Raw genomic sequence first — 20,960 nt, 5'->3', positions numbered from 1 at the left:
GGGAAGCCCACTCTGAGCCCCGACATGGGTCCCTGGGGTGCACCCCAGAACACCCTGCACATCTGTGTAAGAGGCACGGTCCTCGGCAGTTCTTGTCCCACAGCTGCCACCTGCACTGCACCACACTCCATGGGGACCTGGATCTGTCTGTCTTGTTCACTGCTTTGCCCCAACACTTAGCCAACGATTGGCCCAGAGTGCAGTTCAATTAGTATCTGTTGAAATAATTAATTAGTTAATTAATTCTACCCTGTAGAACCAGCTCTCCAGGTGGAAAGGTGTTCAGAATTCTGACCTCGAACCTGAGGGAACTGTCTCTCTCCCAGCAGCCCCTGTCACAGAAGCAGGCCTCCTCTCCTGCTCTGTTTCCCACGAAGCGGACCCAGGGCCGGGCTCCTCCAGATGCTGGCGGAACAGCAAACACCACATATGCCTCCCTCCTCCCACGTTTGAATGCTGTGCTTCTCTTAATGCTACGCAACCATACCCTCTCTGTTGTAAGCTAAGAGCTGACTCCCTGCCACCCCACCTCCACTTCCCACCACCCTTGCTGCCAGTTTTGAACATGCACCCAGGATTGCGAAGTTGACTACGGGGCCCCCAAATGTAGGCCTCGATGTTACTAAACGTTATCTGATTGGATTTGCCCCTTCAATCTCGACTGTCAAGGTGTGCATGCGTGCTACCTTTCCCCTAATGCATTTACTGTCCTTCCCAAATTCGGGGCATCTAAAAATTTGGCAAGCAGTTGTTCTGTCTTCATCAACTTAACTGATTAAAACAGAGACTGGTCAGCATTTAAGACAGAGTCCTGTGGCACATCGCTAGAGACCCACCCCATCAGGTTGATAACGCTTTTTTCAATTGACACTTATTGAACAGTCTCCTTTACCAGGTACAAGTGCATCTAACATACCCTCAGCCAGCTCTGAATTTTCTCCTAAACCTTGATCCAATGATTGGAAAGACAAGGTTATATGACCTTTTTGCCATTTTCTCGACTCAGCTTTCTTTATATCTTAATTTCTCTCTAGGCCTCCCCATCTCCTCCTTTTGCCCATTACTGTGGTTTTTCTAAGAAAATATAAGTGGCTTGTAGGTCCACAGTGTAAGTATTTGAGAAACCCTGATCTAGCCAAAATTGCTCTTGTGGGTTTTCTCATGACTGCACAGAACTTAACATAAAATCAATGTGTAATAAATGTTTGTGGAAGAAAAGAAAGAGGCTGTGAGTGAGTTTGTCAAACTCCTTGTTGGGAATGAAATCTATGTGTTAGAAGGTGCTTCTGGAATATGGTTGTTTTCTTACTCCAGTTTCCCTAGAAAGGAAAACCTGAAAGCAAGCTTGTGTGCTGATGCTTTATTAGGAAGAAGAATAACCCCAGGGCAGTAAGAGTGAGGGCAGGAGAAAAGAAAGTAAAGAAGGAAGCTGTACTAGGTTGAATGGGGCCCCCAAAACTCACGTCCATCCAGAACCTCCAAATGTGACATCATTTGGAAATGGGATCTTAATTAGGTAAGATGAGGTCACACTGGACCACTTAGGGTGGTCCTTACATCCAATGGCTGGTATTCTTATAAGAAGAGAGATACGGAGATACACAGACACGCATGGGAGAAGGCATGTGAAGAGGGAGGCAGAAATCGGAGCGATGTGTCTGCAAGCCATGGGAAGTCAAGTATTGCCAGCAACCACCAGAAGCTTGAAGAGACAAAGAAGGACTCTTTCCTAGAAACAGCAGGTGGAGCCTGGCCTTACGGACACTTTGATTTCAGACTTCTGACCTCCAGAACTGTGAAAGCGTAAATTTCTGTTGTTTTAGGCCACCCTGTTTGTGGTCCATAATTATGACAGCCCTAGGAAAACAGTACAGGGGGAAAGTAAGTACAAGGTGGTGTGTTCTGAGATGGGCACACCTTTATACAAAAAGAGGCTGGATGCTAAATTTTATGTTATGTGTAGTTTACCACAATTTCAAAAACTGAGGAACAAAAAGAGACCAGATATATCTAAAGAGGCTATTTGGACCCACTGCTCCTTGGAATGGTCTGTCAGCAGGGAAGAAATAAAAGGAATTGATCTGCTATCTCCTTCCTGCCTTCTCTTTCTCATTGGTCAGAATTTTCCACCCAAGGTGTTAAATCCTCTGAACCTCCAGACCCTGTCGTCGATGAGCAGCTGCTAGGGGAACCAAACCTATGTCTGTAGTTGGGCTCCTCCACTGAGCCCAGAAATAGCACTAAGAATCAGAGCCTCTGCTCTGGCCAGATCAGGCTCCATGGCTCGTGCCAGGGGGCACGCAGAGCCTGGTCCTCCAACCCCAGGAGGCTGAGGTGGGAGGTGATGTCAGGAGACAAGACGTGAGCAGCACTGAGAGGACCCTCTTGAGCAAGCAGCTCAGGGACCAGAGGGAGGTGAGGCAGGCGAACCTAGAGAGGCTCAGGCGGTGACTTCACAGTGATGCGTCTGCACATGAGAGTGCAGAAGCTGCTGATTCAGGGTTCCCACCCCAATGCCCGTAGGGACCAGGCACTGATTCAAGAGGTGAGCCCTGTGTACAACCAGACAGTGATCTGGGGAGCACACATTCTCTGTGACAGGCCAGCCTCTATCAGGTGGACAATCAATCGTTGCCTAGCAGGACATGGATGCAGCGTTGCCAGATCTTCTCATTTTTCACAAGAAGAAAAAAAAAAAAAATCCAGATTTGAAAAAAAATGACCTCTCTCAACTTTGCAATATTGTTAGGTATTGGGAAAATGTGTCTACATGCTATGAATGTGTGAGAACTGAATTAAGAAACTTAAAATTCTCTTGAAGGATATACAGGTGCTTAACCAAATGGAAAGATGTACCATGTACTCAGACAGGAAAACACGACATCATAAGGATGTTGAGTCTCTCTGAGTTAATCTATACAAAAAGTCTACATAATCTAGATAAAAAGTAATCGAGTATTACTTTTAAAGTAATACATGTGAATATAAAGTGCATACAGGAAAAGATAAACAAGCAATAATAGGAAAATTCTGAAAAAGGAGAGGAAAGGATGGGGAAGGCTAGCTTTAGCAGATAGGAAAACACAGTATAAAGTTTCAGTAGTTAAAACAGTGGTGCTAACACATGAATAAATAGAGAGAGAGAGAGATGGAACCAGAAGGAAAGTCTGGAAATAGACACAAATACATAAGGGAATTTAAAATATGATAAAGATGAACTGGCAAGATGGAGGCATGGATTACATCAACAAGTGACGGGGATAACTGGGTAGACATGTAAGAAAAAATAAAGGTAAATCTATATCTCCACCCCACGCAAAATAATTTCCACCTAATCTAATATACCATTTATTTCATTCATTTATATTGTTTATTGTCTGCTTTCCCCCTCTGGAATATAAATTCCATGAAGCCAGGTGTTTTTGACAGTTTTGGTCACTACTGTATCCTCTGTGCCTACAATAGTGTCTGACACACACTCTGTGGTCAATATATATTTGATAAGTGAGTTAAATAAGTCAATCAAACATTCAAATGTTAATAGCAATAGCTTTAAAGTAAGAGGAAAAACCGCTGGAGTATATTTTCATAATCTTATAGTGGATAATATTTTTTAAGTATTAAAAGAACTTAAAAACCATAAAACAAAAAAAATGATAAATTTGATCATAGAAAAAAATTTCTTAATGGCAAAAGCCATGAAATTAAAGACAGAAAATGAGTATCTGGTAAAACACATGCGCGCGCGCGCGCGCGCACACACACACACACACACACACACACACACTTCTATCTCATGTAATAGACAAAGGGAAAAATAACCTAATATACAAAGAGCTCCTTTAGAAAAAACACAACACAAGAGAAAAATTGGCAAAGATTCTGAATACAAATTCACAGAAAGATGTTTATCCTTACTCATAATATGAAAAATGCAAATTAAAACTCCTATGAGATACCAGTTTTCATCTATCAGATAGTCAAGACTGAACATTTTGCTACTTCACTGAGTTGATGAGGGTGTGAGGGAACAGGCCCTCTCAGAGACTGGCCGTGGGAGTATAACCTGGCCCAGACCACGGTGACAAGCAATTTAATAATGTCTTCAAAATTATAAATGCTCACACCCTTGACCCAGAAATTCTACTTCTAAAAATTTATCCTACAGATACACTCAAACACTTGCAAAACAGGTTGTACAAGTTATTGCAGCATTGTTTGTAGCAGAAAAAAAAACTGGAAACAACCCAAATGTCTATCAATAGAAGTGTGATTAAATAAATGATGGTCTCTCCATACAGTGCAGTGTGGTCACTAACACACCACAGAGCCTGAAAACGATGCGGAAGTTCTAGCTGTGCCAATATGGAAAGGTCTCCAAAACATATAACTATATTATTCAAAATAATGAACACAATTAAATGTGAACAAACGAGAGTTAGGTCTGGTCTGAGAGCTGCCAGTTTTCAATCCATGTAGAAATGGTATTTCATTACATAATCAACGTGAAAATTATATCAGTGAGACAAGTATAGACTATTGAATAAATGGTCTTGGAAAAAGAGAGTAGCCACTGGGGAGAAAAGTAAAGTTAGGTTTCTTATTTCACACCATGCCGCACAAAAAAATTCCTATGGGTTAAAGAACTAAACATAATAAATGAGACAATAAAAGTATTAGAAGAAAATATCATCTTGGGGAAAGAATAGATCTTTGAAAGATTCAGGACTCAACGGCAACTGACAAATTTGACCACATAAAAGCGTCAGAAAAATGATGGAGGAGAACATAAAGCCAAAAGACAAGAGACAGACTAGGAGAAAATAGTTGCCACGTGAAGAAAAGACAAAGAAATAATAACCCCCTTATATATAAATTGTGTGTATAGATCAATAAGAAAATAGACAATCTAGTAGAAAAAATGAGCAAAGAATGTGAAAGGGACACTCACAGAAAAAGAAATGCCAATGAGTCATGAGAAGATGCTCATGCCTGCAAGTAGTCAGAAAAATGCAAATTAAAGCAGTAATGGGATATTGCTTATCACCTATCAGATGGGGCAAAAACTGGGGGGAGGGAGGAGGAACATATTTGGTGTTGGAGGGAGACTGAAGAAATGGTCTCACGTGTTGCTGGCAGGTATATAATTAGAATATCATTGGTGGAGAGCAACTTGGCATAATCTATCATATTTTTAAATGTGCATACCCTTCAAGCAAGAAATTTCTGAGTAGTCATCCTAAAGAAATACTTGCACCTATACACAAAGCAATATATGTAAGACAGTCATTACTGTATTGCCGTAACAAGAGAAAAAGAACCAAACTAAATGTCTGTCCACAGAGAGTGGTCAAACTGATACATACGTATTATAGAACGCTTCACAAAAGATCTAGTTTTTAATGGAATAGATCTGTAACTGAACAGGACCCTATGGGGCCTTCCCGGGACAGGACACCCCACCACCGCCTGCCTCTTGTCTGTAGAAAAACTTTAGCCTCCTAGGCCTTTCCCGAGTTCCAAAGAATAAATTTAATCAGAGAAATGAGAATATGCAGAAACAAAGGAAACCTGGCAAGCAAGACAAAATAAGAGTAGTTTACCCATTAAACGAAGTCAAGGACCTTTAGTTCTTCCTCAAGAGCTACGTATAATATTTTGAGCCATAATCCTTTGAGCTGTTTTGCAGAGATTGAAACTCCCAGCAGGTGGAAGAAGTTAACTGTATGCTGCCCACAAGCATGTAGACCCCAGACTGGTTGGAACCAGAAGGTTGATGATGTTGACTCCCAGTTACCTCACCAACAACCGATCAGAAGAATGTCCATGAGCTAATCACACACCCTGTAACCCTCTCCTCAGCACACAGCCCCTTCCTCTTTTCCTTATATAATCCCTCAGCAAAACCTGGGAAGTGAGGAGTTGGTTCTTTGGGACATGAGTCCACCTTCTGCCCAGGGTTGCTAGCTTCTTCAGTAAGCTGTCTTTCCTTTTTCTCCAATACCTGTCCCTCAGTATTGGATTCTTGAGCAACGAGCTGCTGAACCTGAGTTCGATAACAGATCTATGTGAAAAAAAAAATGAAGGTATCTGCAAAGACATATTGTTAAGCAAAAAAGAAAAGAAAAGAAAAAGTAGACCGCAGAAGAATACATATACTATTTTGCCAACAGAACAAACCATGTATTTTTATATTAACACATGTGTATATAAATGCTTATAAAATAGTCTGGAAGAATACAAACGCCTAACAGCAGGCACTTCTGGAGAGAGGAATAGGATGAGGGAGGGCGAAGGCAAACTTCTGCTTTTGCTGTATCCCTCTCCAATCTGTCAAGCATTTGTGACATGCTATGTATAAATGTGCATTCATTGATTCGTCCAAATATATGCATATATTCACATACGTATATTAAACATTACAACAGAACATTTATTGAGGACTTTCCCTGTGCCTAGCACTGTGCTAAACACTTTACTTGCATTATCTCGTTTAATCCTCATGACAATGCTATGATTTAGGTACTGTTATTATCCCCATTTACAGATGAGAAAGCTGAGGCTGTGATAGGTTAAATCAATGGCCTGAAGTCACGCAGATAGGAAGTGGCAGAGCTGGAATTCAAATTCAAGGGTGTCTGATTTCAGAGGACACATCGTCAGTCTTGCCCTTCTAAGAACACATTTAGGTAACACATTTAGGTAGTGACACCTGGAGTCCAACCTCTTCCAGCTCTGTGGCTCTGCAAGGTCATTGGGTCAGCTGGACATGCCAGGAGAGGGAGCCAGGAGTGCTGGGGGAGGTGGCTCTCCCCAGCTGGCCGGTCCCTGGGGGGGCAGCTCTAGCCGGTTAGCCTGGGAACCCCGTGCTGCCCGTCTTCCAGCTGACGCTGAGGGCTTGGGCTCACACACAGACGCACAGCTTTAGAGCAGAGCCCACAGGGCCCTCACCACAGGCCTGATCGCCTCCGAGTGCAGATGCGGAAACTGAGGCTCAGAGCAGGAAGGGGCTCGCTCCACTGCATGTGGAGGCAGGGCTGGAATCGGGATGGGATCCCAGCTGGTCTCGCCCTCTCCCCCAAAGGCTGCCAAACCCTGTTGCAATTTATTTCCCCACTAAGTGGAAGTGGAACACTTCCACAGTGGTGGGTGGTGAGGGCCAAACAGGACACGGCACAACTTCTTCTAATTTCTTCTTAAATCAGCCATGTCTAAGGGCAGCTTTTGTAACCCAAAGGCTCATTTATTCCTGAAGGAATATCCACAGATACTCTGGTGTCTTAACAAGTGGCAGGAGATGGGCAAGGACTGAGCTGGCCCTTTGAGAGCCATGGGGGCTGGGGCGGCAGCGGGGCGTCACACTCGGGCATCTCATCCCTCTCTCTCTGTCTCTCTGTCTCTCTATCTCTGGTTTTAAATCACCTAACTGCTCCTGCTTTGGGCAGAACAATTACAGCCATTTGACCTGAATCGATCTTTAGGCCACAGGGACCTCCTTCTGGGTTCATCAAAAAAAGCCACCATTGTCCCTGGCAGGAGCATCTGACTCACCTCTGGGGACTAAAGTGATGGTACCAGGCTCACTGGATCTGGAGACTTTGTCCTCAGACAGGATTAAAGGACTGTCCCCTAAAATCCAACCACCCTGCCCTGCTGCGCTGCCCGCCTATCTCCTTCCTTTTGGGTCTCTTTGCCCCTGTTTCTCTCTGTCCCCCATTTCCTCCTTGGTCTCTCTCTCTCTCTCTCTCACCCCTCCTCTCTCTCTCATCATGTCTCCATGTCATTGTCTGGACCTCTCTGTGTCACCATAATAATTTATCTCAGTCTCTGATGGACTTTCCCCCCTCCAATTTCCCCCTTAGTCATTGAGGACTCAAGTAACTTGCTGATGGCCAATTACCTACCCTGCTGTTTCCCTGTCATCTCCCTTCCTTGTCTTTCCCCTTTTTTCCTCCCTCCTTTTCTCTCTGCTCCCCCCGCCACCCAGCCAACTGGGTGCTACAGGAGACGGGCAGCCTGTGACCTGCGGGTGAGAGCCATCCCAGCTCTGGGGAGGGGCGTGTGCTTGTGACCTGGTCATGACGCAGCGCTGCCTCTACGCGTGATCCCAGGGCCCACTACGGCTGTGAGCTCTGTCACCTTCACTGTGGCATTTGTCAGTCTGAGCCAACATGACAGGCCATGGTACAAGTTGTCACACATCCCTTTCAGACACATTTCCAGGGCTTATTTTAAACCTCTGAGCCCAGGGCTAGGATGGCAGGGTTGACGGTGCAAAGGAGCACAGGATGGGCTGAGGAGAGAGGTACTTCCCCCAGCCTAGGCAGTCTCATGGCGTGCCTTGGGGAGCTCGTGGGGCACCATGCACCCTGGTACTCTCTGAGGTGAGGCCACGTCGGCTTCTAGGCAGTGAGGAGAAGCCCGAGTCCCGTCGAGGCCTGGCTGGCTGCAAGAGGAGTGTCCACTCTGGACTCAAGCTGGGACCTGGGACCCAGGCCGAGCCAAGCGCCAGTCTCCCTGGCTGTGCTGCCCCAACCAAATCCCAGGCCCAGCTACCATGAGACTGGCAGGCAGCTGTAGCCTGGGCCAGGTTGGGGAGCCGTCTGCTGGGTCAGTCTGCAGGGGCACAGGCACCTTCCCTGCCGGCAGGCCACCTCTTCCCCGCTACCACCTAAAGACTGCTCTCCCAGAGAACCCTGGGGAGGCTGCCCTGGGCACCAAGGGCTTGGCCAGGAAACAGTGCTTGAGAAAAAACACTGTACTGGCGGCAGGAGACCCGAGTTCTGCCCAGCTCACTGTGAGATCACTACCTCACCTGAGCCTCAGGGTCTCATTTATAAATCTAGAGATCCACTCACAGGGAAATGACTGAGGAAATGAAGATACGTACACACAGTGGAGAGGCCTGTCATTGTGTCATTGTTGCCAGATGCCCATTCCCCTTTCTTCTGGTCTGAGCAGGGCTCACCACGTGCACCTCTAAACTACATTTCCCAGCCTCCCTTGCAGCCAAGGACAAAAGCTCAGGATAGAAATAGCCAGTGATGGGTGCATTTTCTGGATCACACACTTAAAGGGGAACTGCTTGCCCTGCATTTCCTCTTTCCTCTTCCCAGGGTCTAGGCTCCCCTTTTCAAGGGTGCTGAGCTAGCTTCTGCCATGCAGATGGGGACAACATATTGGAGGCAACAAGACAGGAGCAGCCTGGGTGCCTGGAAGAGGGGATGGAGCTGAGCTGCCCACCCCTGGATCACCACCTGCTCTCACATGAAAACCATACCTCCTGCCTTGTTTAAACCTCCGCTACGTGGTCTTGTTAAAGCAGCCAAACCAATATCCAAATGAGTGTTCATGCCATGGAGTACTCTGGGAACATTAAAGAGGACAAAGTAGCTCTATAAATACTTCTATGAAATGATCTCCAGGATATACTGTTGGATGAAAAATGCAAGTTGCCAAAAAAACACATAGACGGTGACTCCACTTAGGCTACGGCAGGCGCAAACCTCCTGTGTACCCAGAGAAACATGTAGATTTCTGTATGTCCACATTCATACATGGAAAAGCACAGGAAAAGACCTGAAAGGATACATGCTAACTGACAACAGAGCAACTTTTCTCTGCACAGCGCTCCAGGATCAGGTCCTAGGGGGTCAAGTGAGAACTCTGATTGTCTCGTCAAACCACTCGTAATGAGATGGTAGGCGCGAATTTCTCAGCTCCCTTTCAGCCGTGATATCTTATGATTTTAAGCACGAAGAATATAGACTTGACACTGCCACCCTCCACCTCCCGTCACTCTTAAGAAGTTCCCAGGACATCCTGTTTAACCAAATTGATCTCCACCCCATCCCACCCCTGCCTCCCTCTCCCCCAGCCAATGGTCCAGGTCTTTCTTCCTCCACTCCCTCTATTACATTTCACCTTCCCTTTATCCATTTTCCTCTGTGTTGACCGTGAGCTTGGGAAGTATGTGATAGGCTAATCCCTGTTATGGGTTTTAATGCCTGATGTCTCAGCTGATGGCGTTTACCTACCCCGGTCGCATCTCCTCAGTATACCCAGGCCCAGGTGTAGAAGCGGCATACAGCAGGTATACAATAAATATTCAAGGAAACAGAGATGAGGCTTGAAGACATTAGGCTAAGTGCAATAGGCCAGACACAAAAGGACACCATCTATTGTATGATTCCACTTATATGAGGTACCTGGAATAGCCTAAAATAGAGAGAGAGAAAACAGAACAACAGTGGCCAGAGCCTGGGGGAATAGGGAAAGGGGGAGTCAGTGTTTAAGTTTGGGAAGACAGAAACATTCTGGAGATGGTGATGGGTGTCCAACACTGTGAGTGCACTTAATGCCACTGAACTGCACACTTAAAAATGGTTAAGGTGGTAATTCTTAGGTATATTTTACTTTAATAAAAAAAATCAGTCAAAAAAAAAGAAAAAGAATCCAAAGGGGGAGGGAAGGAGGGCGCAGCAAGCCTGTGACGGATGGTGCTCTGAGGATGCAGAGGGCTTCCTAGCGCCCTTTGGAAAACGCCCAAAGCACTTTCCCATCTGCCCTGAAATTCTTAGTCCTGTAAACTTCCTTCCAAGCCACACTGAGCTAAAAATAAGTGATAAATTGTGGGGTGTCAAATTTATATTAAGTGAAAATGTTACCTTCCGAAACCAAATTATTGCTGCAATGGAAAAAAGGAGGAAAAGAGGATGGTCATGGAACCTCAGGACACAGAACACTTCAAAAGGCCTTTCAAAGGTGTTGAAGGTCAAGCAGTTGCATGAAGACTGAACAGTGGTAACGCATTTAGAGACTGGGGGGCCAGAGCGGCCTTTCCTGCACAGGCGCCTGGTGTGGTGGGAGCAGAACCCTGATGACCATGGATTACAATAGTCAGTGGTCACACACACACACACTCATTCCAAAGACTGAGGTGTAATCCACACGGTACCCTGTTAATTGAACAAAGCTGTTACAGAACTATGTATACACATATGTGTGTGTGTATATGTGTGTATATATATATGTATAGTATGATTTTAATTATGTTAAGATCAAAACAACAACCAAAGACACCAGAGGAAACATATCAAAAAAGGAACCATTGTTTTGGTACCCTTTATCTTCTTTTTCTATTTATAAATCTGACTTAATGAACATATGTTCCTTTTATAACAACAGATAAAAATCCATGCCTTTGTGGAGCTACGTTACAATGGTGGGGACCAGGCCATAAGTAAATAAACACCATGTCAGGTGGTGATAACGCAGAAGAAAAATAAAGCCCTGGGAGGGGGTCAGAGAGCTACAGGTAGAGGGACTGTTTAGTAGAGGGTCCTCAGGAAAGTGACAGCCAGCGGAGACCAGAAAAAATAGAGGGGGCAAGCCTTGTGGATATATGGGGGGAAGAGAAGAGGTCATCAATGATAATAAATAATTTATGTTCAAGGATATTCAGTGCAACATTAGTTATGATAGTGAGAAATTAGAAACAACCTAAAGGATGAGTAAAAGGGGAATAGTTAAATAAAATATGGCACGTCCATATCATGGGCTATTCCGCAGCACTTGGAGAACGCAAAATAAAACCACAGAAAGCCACACCCACCTTTCACATCCATAGGACTGATCTGATGATGGACCAGGGTCAACCACAGTCACCTGGGAGAGGAGTGCTCGAAATCACTGCTGGGCAGGGCACGTCTTGGTCCAGCACTGCAGGAAAGCAATTTAACTACATATGTACCAAGAATCTCAGAAATATCTATTTTTGTTTAAGGGAATAATTCTCCTTCTAGAAATCCATCCTCAGATAGTTTTAAAATGGACAAAGCAAGCCACACTCTTACTTATGATGGTGAAAAGTCAGAAATGGCCTATTATTCAACATCTAGGTATTTAAGTGAAATACGGTACATCCATATGATGAAATACTATGAGGCCATTAAAACTGTGTTTTCAAAAAAATGATACAGGGCTTCCCTGGTGGCGCAGTGGTTGAGAGTCCACCTGCCGATGCAGGGGACACGGGTTCGTGCCCCGGTCCGGGAAGATCCCACATGCCACAGAGCGGCTGCGCCCGTGAGCCATGGCCACTGAGCCTGCGCTCCGCAACGGGAGAGGCCACAACAGTGAGAGGCCTGCGTATTGCAAAAAAAAAAGATACAAACTAATTTATATACAAAACAGAAATAGACCCACAGACACAGAAAACAAACTTATAGTTAACAAAGAGGAAACTTTGGGGGAGAGATAAATTAGGAGTTTGGGATTAACATATACATACTACTATATATAAAATAGATAATCAACAAGGACCTACTGTATAGCACAGGGAACTATACTCAATATCTTATAATGACCTAAAAGGGAAAAGAATCTGAAAAAGAGTATATATGTGTATATGTGCATATATACATGGAACTGAATCACTTTGCTTATACCTGAAACTAACACATTACTAATCAACTATGCTTCAATTTAAACAATTATTACCCCAAATTTTTTTTTAATTTTATGTTTTCAAAGAGTTTTTTTTAATTCTACAGGAAAATGTTCGTGATATAATGTTAAGTACAAAAAGAAGTCAATAGTCAAAACTGTATACAGTATAATATCATGAAGAAAAAGAAAAGTAAGTACCAAAAAAAATTAAAAAACAAAAAAAGAAAGGAAAGTAAGTACCCTTAGGTAAAATGTGAAATAAATGTGTTCAAACTGTTATTCATAGCTGCCTCCGGGTAAGAATATGGGTGGTATTGTTATTGGGTTTTCTTTAGACTTCTGTACGCTTTCCTGAACTTTACAAGTCCTATACGAGGAGTGCATATTATTTTGATAACTATAAAAATAATAAAATTTAGGGAATTCCCTAGCGGTCCAGTGGTTAGGACTCAGTGCTTTCACCGCTGGGGCCAGAGTTCAATCCCTAGTCGGGGAACTAAGATCCTGCAAGCCACGCAGTGCATCCAAAAATAATAATAATAATAATATAATAATAATAAAATTTAAAAACTTAGAAAAATTACTCTCTGGGGAAAAAAACAGAATTGAACACGTGAAAAAGTGAAGCTAATAAGTGTAGAATATTCTTTTGATAAAACCGGCTCTCAAATTATTTTGTAATCAGACAGCCTAACGGGGGCCAGTTCTCAGGGTAAAATTATGATTTTTTTAGCTATTGTTTTTTATTCGTGTTTGTGTTCTAAGTGATGAGAGAGATCTGACCTGGTTCATAGGCTTTGAGGAAAGCACCAGAAGAGAGAAAGCCGTTGAAAATGCAGAGGACAGAGGAGCCACAGGTGAACTTGACTGCAGGCTAGCAAGGCCTGGTCGGTCCTCTTCAACTCACAAATAAAATGTCTCAACTGATAAAGAAATGTCACCCTGGCCAGTAAGAGAAGGAAAGGCCACACTCCCAAGGGTGGGGAGTGAGTCCTGGCTGCACTGAGAGACGCAAATGAGGCTGCCTCCACGCCACCATTGAAACAAAATAGCTGGGAGAGTCAGAAAGAAAGTGGGAGAAGCATTGGGCTTCCGCAGCCACTGCGTCTGCCTCAGGGCCCTGGGCTGCACTGGCAGAGGGGCAGACAGCTCCCCACTCCCCACCTACACCTTCCTCTCGCTCTTCTGGATTGAGACATTTCACTCCCAGGACAGGTGTGGCCCTTGGCCCAGTGCGGAGAGAGGGGAAATGGGAAGGGCATGGAGAGGGCTGGGGAAGGCAAAGGTAGGAGGCAGGCTGGCTGGACCGAGCGACAAGAGACAGATCAGAGAAGAAACGACAGAACCAGAATCCCTTTGACAAATGCCCACGAGACCCTAAAAACCAGCCAAGGGTGAATGGACAAACTGTGGCACAGCTGAACAACGGAATGCTGCTCAGCAGTAAGAAGGACCAAATGTGGACACGAGCGGCACCTTGGATGAGTCCCAAAGACATCATGCGAAGTGAGAGAGGTCATTCTCAAAAGGTCACATACTGAACGATTCCATTTATAGGACAGTCTCAGAGAGAAGAAACCACGGTGATGGACAAGAAATCGGGGTAGTTGCCAGGGGTCCTGGGTGGGGATGGAGTGGGTGGCTATGTGAGGAGTCTTTTTGGAGGGATGGAACTGATTGGGGGGCTGCTTACAAGAATCTATACTTGTGCTAAAATTGATAGACGTGTACACCAATAGAAAAAAGGCAATTTTAGTGTACAATCATTATTAAAGTAAAATGAATAATTAAAAACATAAATAACCTGGATGAGAGAAAACAGATCAGTGGTTGCCAGGAATTGATGGTGGAGTGACTATAAAGGATCCGCAGGAGGAAATGTGGAGCGGGGGCGGGTGACAGAAATGTTTTGTGTCTTGACTGTGGTGGTTCCATGGCAAAGCATTTGTCAGAACTCAAGAACTATACCCCAAAGAGTAAATTTTACTGTACGTAAATTAAAAAGCAAATAAGTAAAATTTTAAAGCTTTAATAAAAAGGTTTTTGTAACTGGGCCAGGGGTATGCACACTCATTTACATTCCAAGATCTAGATTTTAGCAGTTTCTTGACGGAGAAAACTAATCAAATGAAGTGAAGTCAGTAATCAAATTTAAAACAGAAGAAACCTTTGGTTTTCCATTGTCCATTGTGTTAACAGCAATACCTAACGAACAAAGACTTCTTATCTTAGGGATAGTTTTTGAAATTTTGAAAACTAAAATATGTCCTATGAGCATTCAAGATGAAAAAAACAGGTGTACCTCAAATTTCTCAATAGTGCCATCCACCAGAAAAAAAATGGAACTTTTTTTTTTTTAAAGAATCTTGATGGGAGGGAAAAGAAGCCCAAGAATTTGCTACCCAACCAATTTGTTTTTCATTGAGAGGGCAACACAAAGACAGTTTCAGATATGCAAGCCTCAGAAAATATATCACCCACATGTTCCTGCTAGAAATAAAAGATATTTCAAGACCTGTGTTAGTCATCTGAGAGATGAATCAAAATGGAGAATTCAAGAAAGGAGATGAAATAGTACAAAAGGATTAGTGACAAACTTTAAAATCAGTTAAAACCTCAAAGTATAATTACCGAATTAATGCAAAAAGAAGAAAGAGGATTGTTTGTTTCAAGTAACGGAGGAAAATTAAACTGGATTGTTAAACCCTGATTAAGTGAACACATCTAAAAAGAGAATGTAGATGTAAAAATTCAAAGTACAATACAAGCAACTACATTCAACAATCTACCAAGAGAACAACTCTCTTTGATTTACTAGGCTTGACGTCAGAAACACAGGAATCATTTAAGATGAGGAGGTCTGATGATGTAATCCAGCACTTCAGGGTCAAATTTCTTAAAGAGCTACTTAATGTTTGCTAACAGTTACTCAATGAATTTAAACATATTCTTAATTTAAAATCTCTGAGAAAATTAAGAATAGAAAGATATTTTTCTAACATGGTAAAGAATATCTCTCTCAAACCAACAGCCAAACTGTTAAAATCAGCTATACTGATTTTATACGTGGATGACCCTTGAACACACGATGACGAGTGAAATAAGCCAGTAACAGGACATACTGTATGATTCCACTTATATGATGCTCAGAGTAGTCAAATTCATAGAGACAGAAAGTAAAAGGGTGGTTGCCAGGGGCTGGGGGAGGGGGGATTGAGAAGCTAGTGTTTAATGGGTCTAGAGTTTCAGTTTCATAAGAAGAAGAGTTACTGAGATGGATGGTGATGACGGTTGTACAGCATCACGAATGTATTTAATACCACTGAACACTTAAAAATAATTAAGATGGTAAATATAAGAATTTTACCACAATAAAAAATTCTTTTAAAGACTAGATGGGAATAAACAAAAATAATAATGTGTTAGGGGTTCTGAGTGATTATTCTCCCTTATCAAACTATCCATAATGATATGTCTTTTTTTTTTTTTTTTGCAGTATGCGGGCCTCTCACTGTCGTGGCCTCTCCCGTTGCGGAGCACGGGCTCCGGACGCGCAGGCTCAGCGGCCATGGCTCACGGGTCCAGCCGCTCCGCGGCATGTGGGATCTTCCCGGACCGGGGCACGAACTCGCGTCCCCTGCATCGGCAGGCGGACTCTCAACCACTGCGCCACCAGGGAAGCCCTGATATGTCTCTTATAATTTAAAAAATAAATGGAAAAGCCAGCTCTAAGAATGGTGATAACAACTACATTTAATTAGCCCCTACTATGTGCCCGCTGCTTGGTAGCTACTGCCGAGGTGTTGTCTAATCCTCGGCTACTCTACAAAGTGGACGCGTTTGTTTGATACCTGACGAAAGCGGGTCTTAAGAGGGCTATGTGAAGCCATTCATGGACCTTTTTAAAGAGACGAGCATCTGTGGAGGATGTACTGGGTTCCTGGGAGGGCCTCTGATTGAGCTCCTACTATGTGCCCGTCCGTGCTGGATGGGGCAGGCAGTCCAGGCAGACAGCGACAACAAAGAAGGCAGTCATTTGGTGGAGCGCTGGGACCGCCCCGGGGAGCGCTGTGCGCTTGATGTTGCGAGGAGCCCATGAGGGTTTTATAAGGTAGGAGTGGGGTAAGAGAGGATAATGCTTAAACGTTAGAGGCTGCGGGGAGAGTGAACAGCGCTGACGACGTTGCAAAGTCTCTAGTTCAATGGTGAATAGCTGGCGGTGAGAGGCTGATAGGAGCAAGGACATCAGCGAAAGTGTCGCAATCAGGGGAGGGCTCACAGAGCCGTGGGACATGGGCTCGGCCCTGAAGGGTGAGCCACACAGGGCAGGTGGAGAGCCCCAGGGGTAGGGTCCTGGAGCGCAGCAGTGCTCTCCAGGGCTTGTAAAGGTGAAAGGTGGAAGTTACTGACCAGCCATCTGTAGAGACTGGTTACTTCGGAGAACAGCCTTCATACACAACACTCTGCAGAGGTTTCAAAGAACCCAGCGACAAACGTAGAACAGGATCTTAAATTGAACCACGTGAAATTGCCGTTTTGTACTTTATAAAAGCAGTCACACATCAGCAATTTCATACGGCTCAATCCGAGATATAGTGCGGTCCCTCCTTGTTTAAAAGGAAAGGAAAAAACAAGTGTGTGTGTTCAGGTACACTAGAATAACAGGAAAACACTGCAGTGGGATGGAATTGGGTGGGTCAGGGAGGTGGGAGCTTTTCCTTTCACTTCCACAACACACTTCTGTAGGGCTTAAATTCATCACAATTCATATGGTGATTATTTTTTGAAAGGAAGGAAAGTTAATTAAATATGAAGGTTGAATTAAGGATGTTTTAACCCTCAAGGCTGACCTGGTTCTGATCTTGGTCCTATAGCCACTGTATGATCTCAGTCACTTATTTCTTCTTTTGTGAAATGGGGGGGCGCTGATTAGATCAGTGAGTCCCAAACACAGACACAAATGAAAATCTCCTAGAGACCTTTGCAAAAAGTAAAAAGAAGAAGAAAGAAGGGCAGAAGATCTAAAAAGACAGTTCTCCAAAGAAGACACAGATGGCCAACAGGCACATGAAAAGATGCTCAACATTGCTAATTAATAGAGAAATGCAAATCAAAACCACAAGGAGGTATCACCTCACACTGGTCAGAATGGCCAGCATCAAAAAGTCTACAAATAATAAATGCTGGAGAGGGTGTGGAGAAAAGGGAACCCTCCTACACTGTTGGTGGGAATGTAAACTGGTACAGCCACTATGGAGAACAGTATGGAGGTTCCTTAAAAAACTAAAAATAGAGCTACCATATGATCCTGCAATCTCACTCCTGGGCATATGTGGAGAAAAACATAATTCGAAAAGATGCATGTACCCCAATGTTCACTGTGGCACTATTTACAACAGCCAAGCCATAGAAGCAACCTAAGTGTCCATCGACAGATGAATGGACAAAGAAGATGTGGTAAATATAAACAATGGAATATTACTCAGCCACAAAAAAGAATGAAATAATGCCATTTGCAGCAACATGGATGGACCTAGAGATTATCACATTAAGTGAAGTAAGTCAGACAGAGAAAGACAAATATGATATCACCTGTATGCAGAATCTTAAAAAAAAGGATACAAATGCACTTACAAAACAGAAATAGACTCAGACACAGAAAGCAAATTTATGGTTACCAAAGGGGGTGGGGAGAGGGAGAAATTAGGAGTTTGGGATTGACATATACACACTACTATATAAAAAACAGATAACCAACAAGGACCGACTGTATAGCACAGGGAATTATACCCAGTATCTTGTAATAACTTATAATGGAAGACAATATAAAAAAAGAATATACATATATATATATATAACTGAATCACTTTACTGTATACCTGAAACTAACACAACATTGTAAATCAACTAGATTTCAATATTTTTGAAAATGCAAAAAAAAAAAGGAAAAGGAAACAATTCAGCAGGCCTGGGAAGCTGCATTCTTACCAGTCCCTCCCCAGGTGACTCTGATGATCAACCAGGGATGGGAACCCCTGGCCTGAAGAGGCCATAATTTTCCTTCCAGCCCTAACATGACTTTGTTCCATCTCAGTTGTTCCCATCATCCCCCTTCAACTGAGTTTAGTGCCAACCCAATAAGACATCCAACTCCGTATCACAAAAGTGTCATAAAGAACCCTTCTAGCGCCCAGTCTCTTCAGAGAGGAAGAACTGGAGCCAGGGGCTTCCCTGGTGGCACAGTGGTTGAGAGTCCACCTGCCGATGCAACGGACACGGGTTCGTGCCCTGGTCAGGGAAGATCCCACATGCCGCAGAGCGGCTGGGCCCGTGAGCCATGGCCGCTGAGCCTGCGCGTCCGGAGCCTGTGCTCCGCAACGGGAGAGGCCACAACAGTGAGAGGCCCGCGTATCGCAAAAAAAAAAAAGAACTGGAGCCAGAGCATGGAAAAAAAAAAGTTTTTTAATGCTCAAATGCTTCAAATGGATTAAGCATTTGGTTTTACTTGGTTTATTATTTTTTTCCGTGAATATAAACCATTTTGCATTTTGGAATCCTTCTGCAAACACAAAGCAGTTTGTCTTTGTGTTTGCTCATTTAAAAACAAATATTTGCCTGCCAAGCAAATACTGTCTCTTAGGATGTGCTATTAATAGGATAATTAGGCAGCCGGTAATGAAAAGGATTGCTGGTAATTATGGCAAGATTTGTTTTGGCATTTGAAGGCAGCAATGGAGGCTGGAGTGCTAAAATCTACCTTAGAGTTAATGAGTACAATTAGAACACACCTGAAAAAATAGCCCAGCTAATGAACACTTCACTCCACTTTTAAAGTGACAGCACTCAGTGGCTCCCTAGGCTGCTTGGGCAATCCAGCCCTGATGTTTCCAAAGTGACAGGGGGCGGGTTGTGGACACAGCAGAGAACTTGAATTTGCCCAGTCTCAGTTTTCAAAAGAGCTCGCTGTCTATGAGCTCTTTCCTCTCACCTCTACTCATCCCATGTTTTGTTTGAAAGCAAGTTCTAACAAAATGTATTTTCTCATTTGAGTTGCATCATAACCCTTTGAAATAGATAAGTGAAGTTTAGGGTTTTTTTAAAGGAGGGTGTTTCTTGCCGTTTGGGGGATAAGGAAGTTGAGGACCAGAGATGCCCAGGGGTTGCCTGAGGTCAGAGATGAGGTCAGAGGCATTGATGAGGTCAGGGGTCAGAGCCTAGGTCTAAGAAAAATTAGAGAATGATTCAGAGAAAAGTAGTTTTCTAATTCCTGTAGGGGTCCCCACATCTGCACAAAATGCTAAACTTGCTGGGTCCTCTTTAAAGCAGCAGCCCTCCAACTTGCAACCCTGGTTAACTTCCCTGTAACAAGGTAGGGTCTGAAATAACTAAAATCATTCCACTCATAAAAGATTCCCAAATGTATCCTTCTCCCTCTCCCCTGCTGGCCTTCTCCCTCTCGTGGCTCATTCTCAGGGAGGTTTGTCTCTGTGAGCAGGTGCACGTGTGGGCATGCTGGGCCTGGGGGAGCATACCGGCCAGTGGGTGTGTGTCTGCATGAGCTCTTGGGGGCTGGGCATGGAAATCTAGCATACACACACACACACACACACACACACACACACTCCCTGGGAATGAGCATGTGCACAGTGCAGAGAGGAAGGAAAATGGCAGCCTATCCAAGGAAGGCTCTGCAAAATAAGGTAAGTTATTCAACCTCTCTAAAGTCTTAGTTTCTTCATCCCAAGAAATGGGAAAAGAATTGGCATCCACTGTGTAGGTTTGTCATTAAGGATACAGTGAGTCAAAGTATAAAGCATGCCCGGCCCATCGTCACCACCGTAATTATTGCTATGACAGAGGCTATTGTAAAACGTTCTCTCTTGCTGACCCTGTGTAGGGTGGGTCACACATTGGCACTGTCTCATTCAGACCTCTGGGGCAGTTCGGTGGGCCAATGAGGAAAGGAGGGCTGGAAACTCAAGGGAGACCACACCCTTCTAGGATTCATGAACGCTGTTCTCTATGCAGGGCAAATCTAAAACCAGAATCCTGCCAGAACAAAGGCAGAGGCTCAAGCCTGAGATTTGAGGTCGTCTCCTCCTGTACCGCATCCTCTAGCATCTTTGTCCTCAACTGCAAACAGCAGCAGCAGCAGCTACCAATTCACGAGGCACTGTGCACATACTCTCAAGCACAGCATTTATTGTTCCCAGCATCTCCATGAGGCACGTCTCGTCATCTTTTTAAGAATCAGGAAATTGGGGCTCAGAGAGTTTAGGTAACATGTCCTAGGCCACACAGCCTGTCAAGGATCAGGCCAGGATCGAACCTGAGCCGAGTAGCCCCAAGGCCAGGCTCTTTCCAACCCACACAAAGTCATATATTGTCCATGGTCCAAAGTCTCCTGCTGAGAACTTGAGGACTTGGGGTCACTATGATGACATTCCTGGGAACTGTCCGAACTCTGGACTACCCCATGGCCCATTAGCACTAGAAATTACAGGGACAGG

General features: G+C 44.1%; 1 long non-coding RNA gene across 1 annotated transcript in view; it reads right to left on the bottom strand.

Annotated features, from left to right (window-relative positions):
- LOC132596750 (uncharacterized) overlaps window positions 1–20,960 on the bottom strand; it is an 86,390-nt gene that overhangs the window by 30,657 nt on the left and 34,773 nt on the right. Inside the window, exon 3 of the long non-coding RNA XR_009562759.1 lies at window positions 11,615–11,721. This is a non-coding gene — a long non-coding RNA (uncharacterized lncRNA). The remainder of the gene's footprint in view (window positions 1–11,614; window positions 11,722–20,960) is intronic.

The sequence above is a fragment of the Globicephala melas genome, chromosome 2 (genome assembly GCF_963455315.2).
Source record: "Globicephala melas chromosome 2, mGloMel1.2, whole genome shotgun sequence".
NCBI lineage: Eukaryota > Metazoa > Chordata > Mammalia > Artiodactyla > Delphinidae > Globicephala > Globicephala melas.
This window is presented reverse-complemented; position numbering and strand designations above follow the sequence as displayed.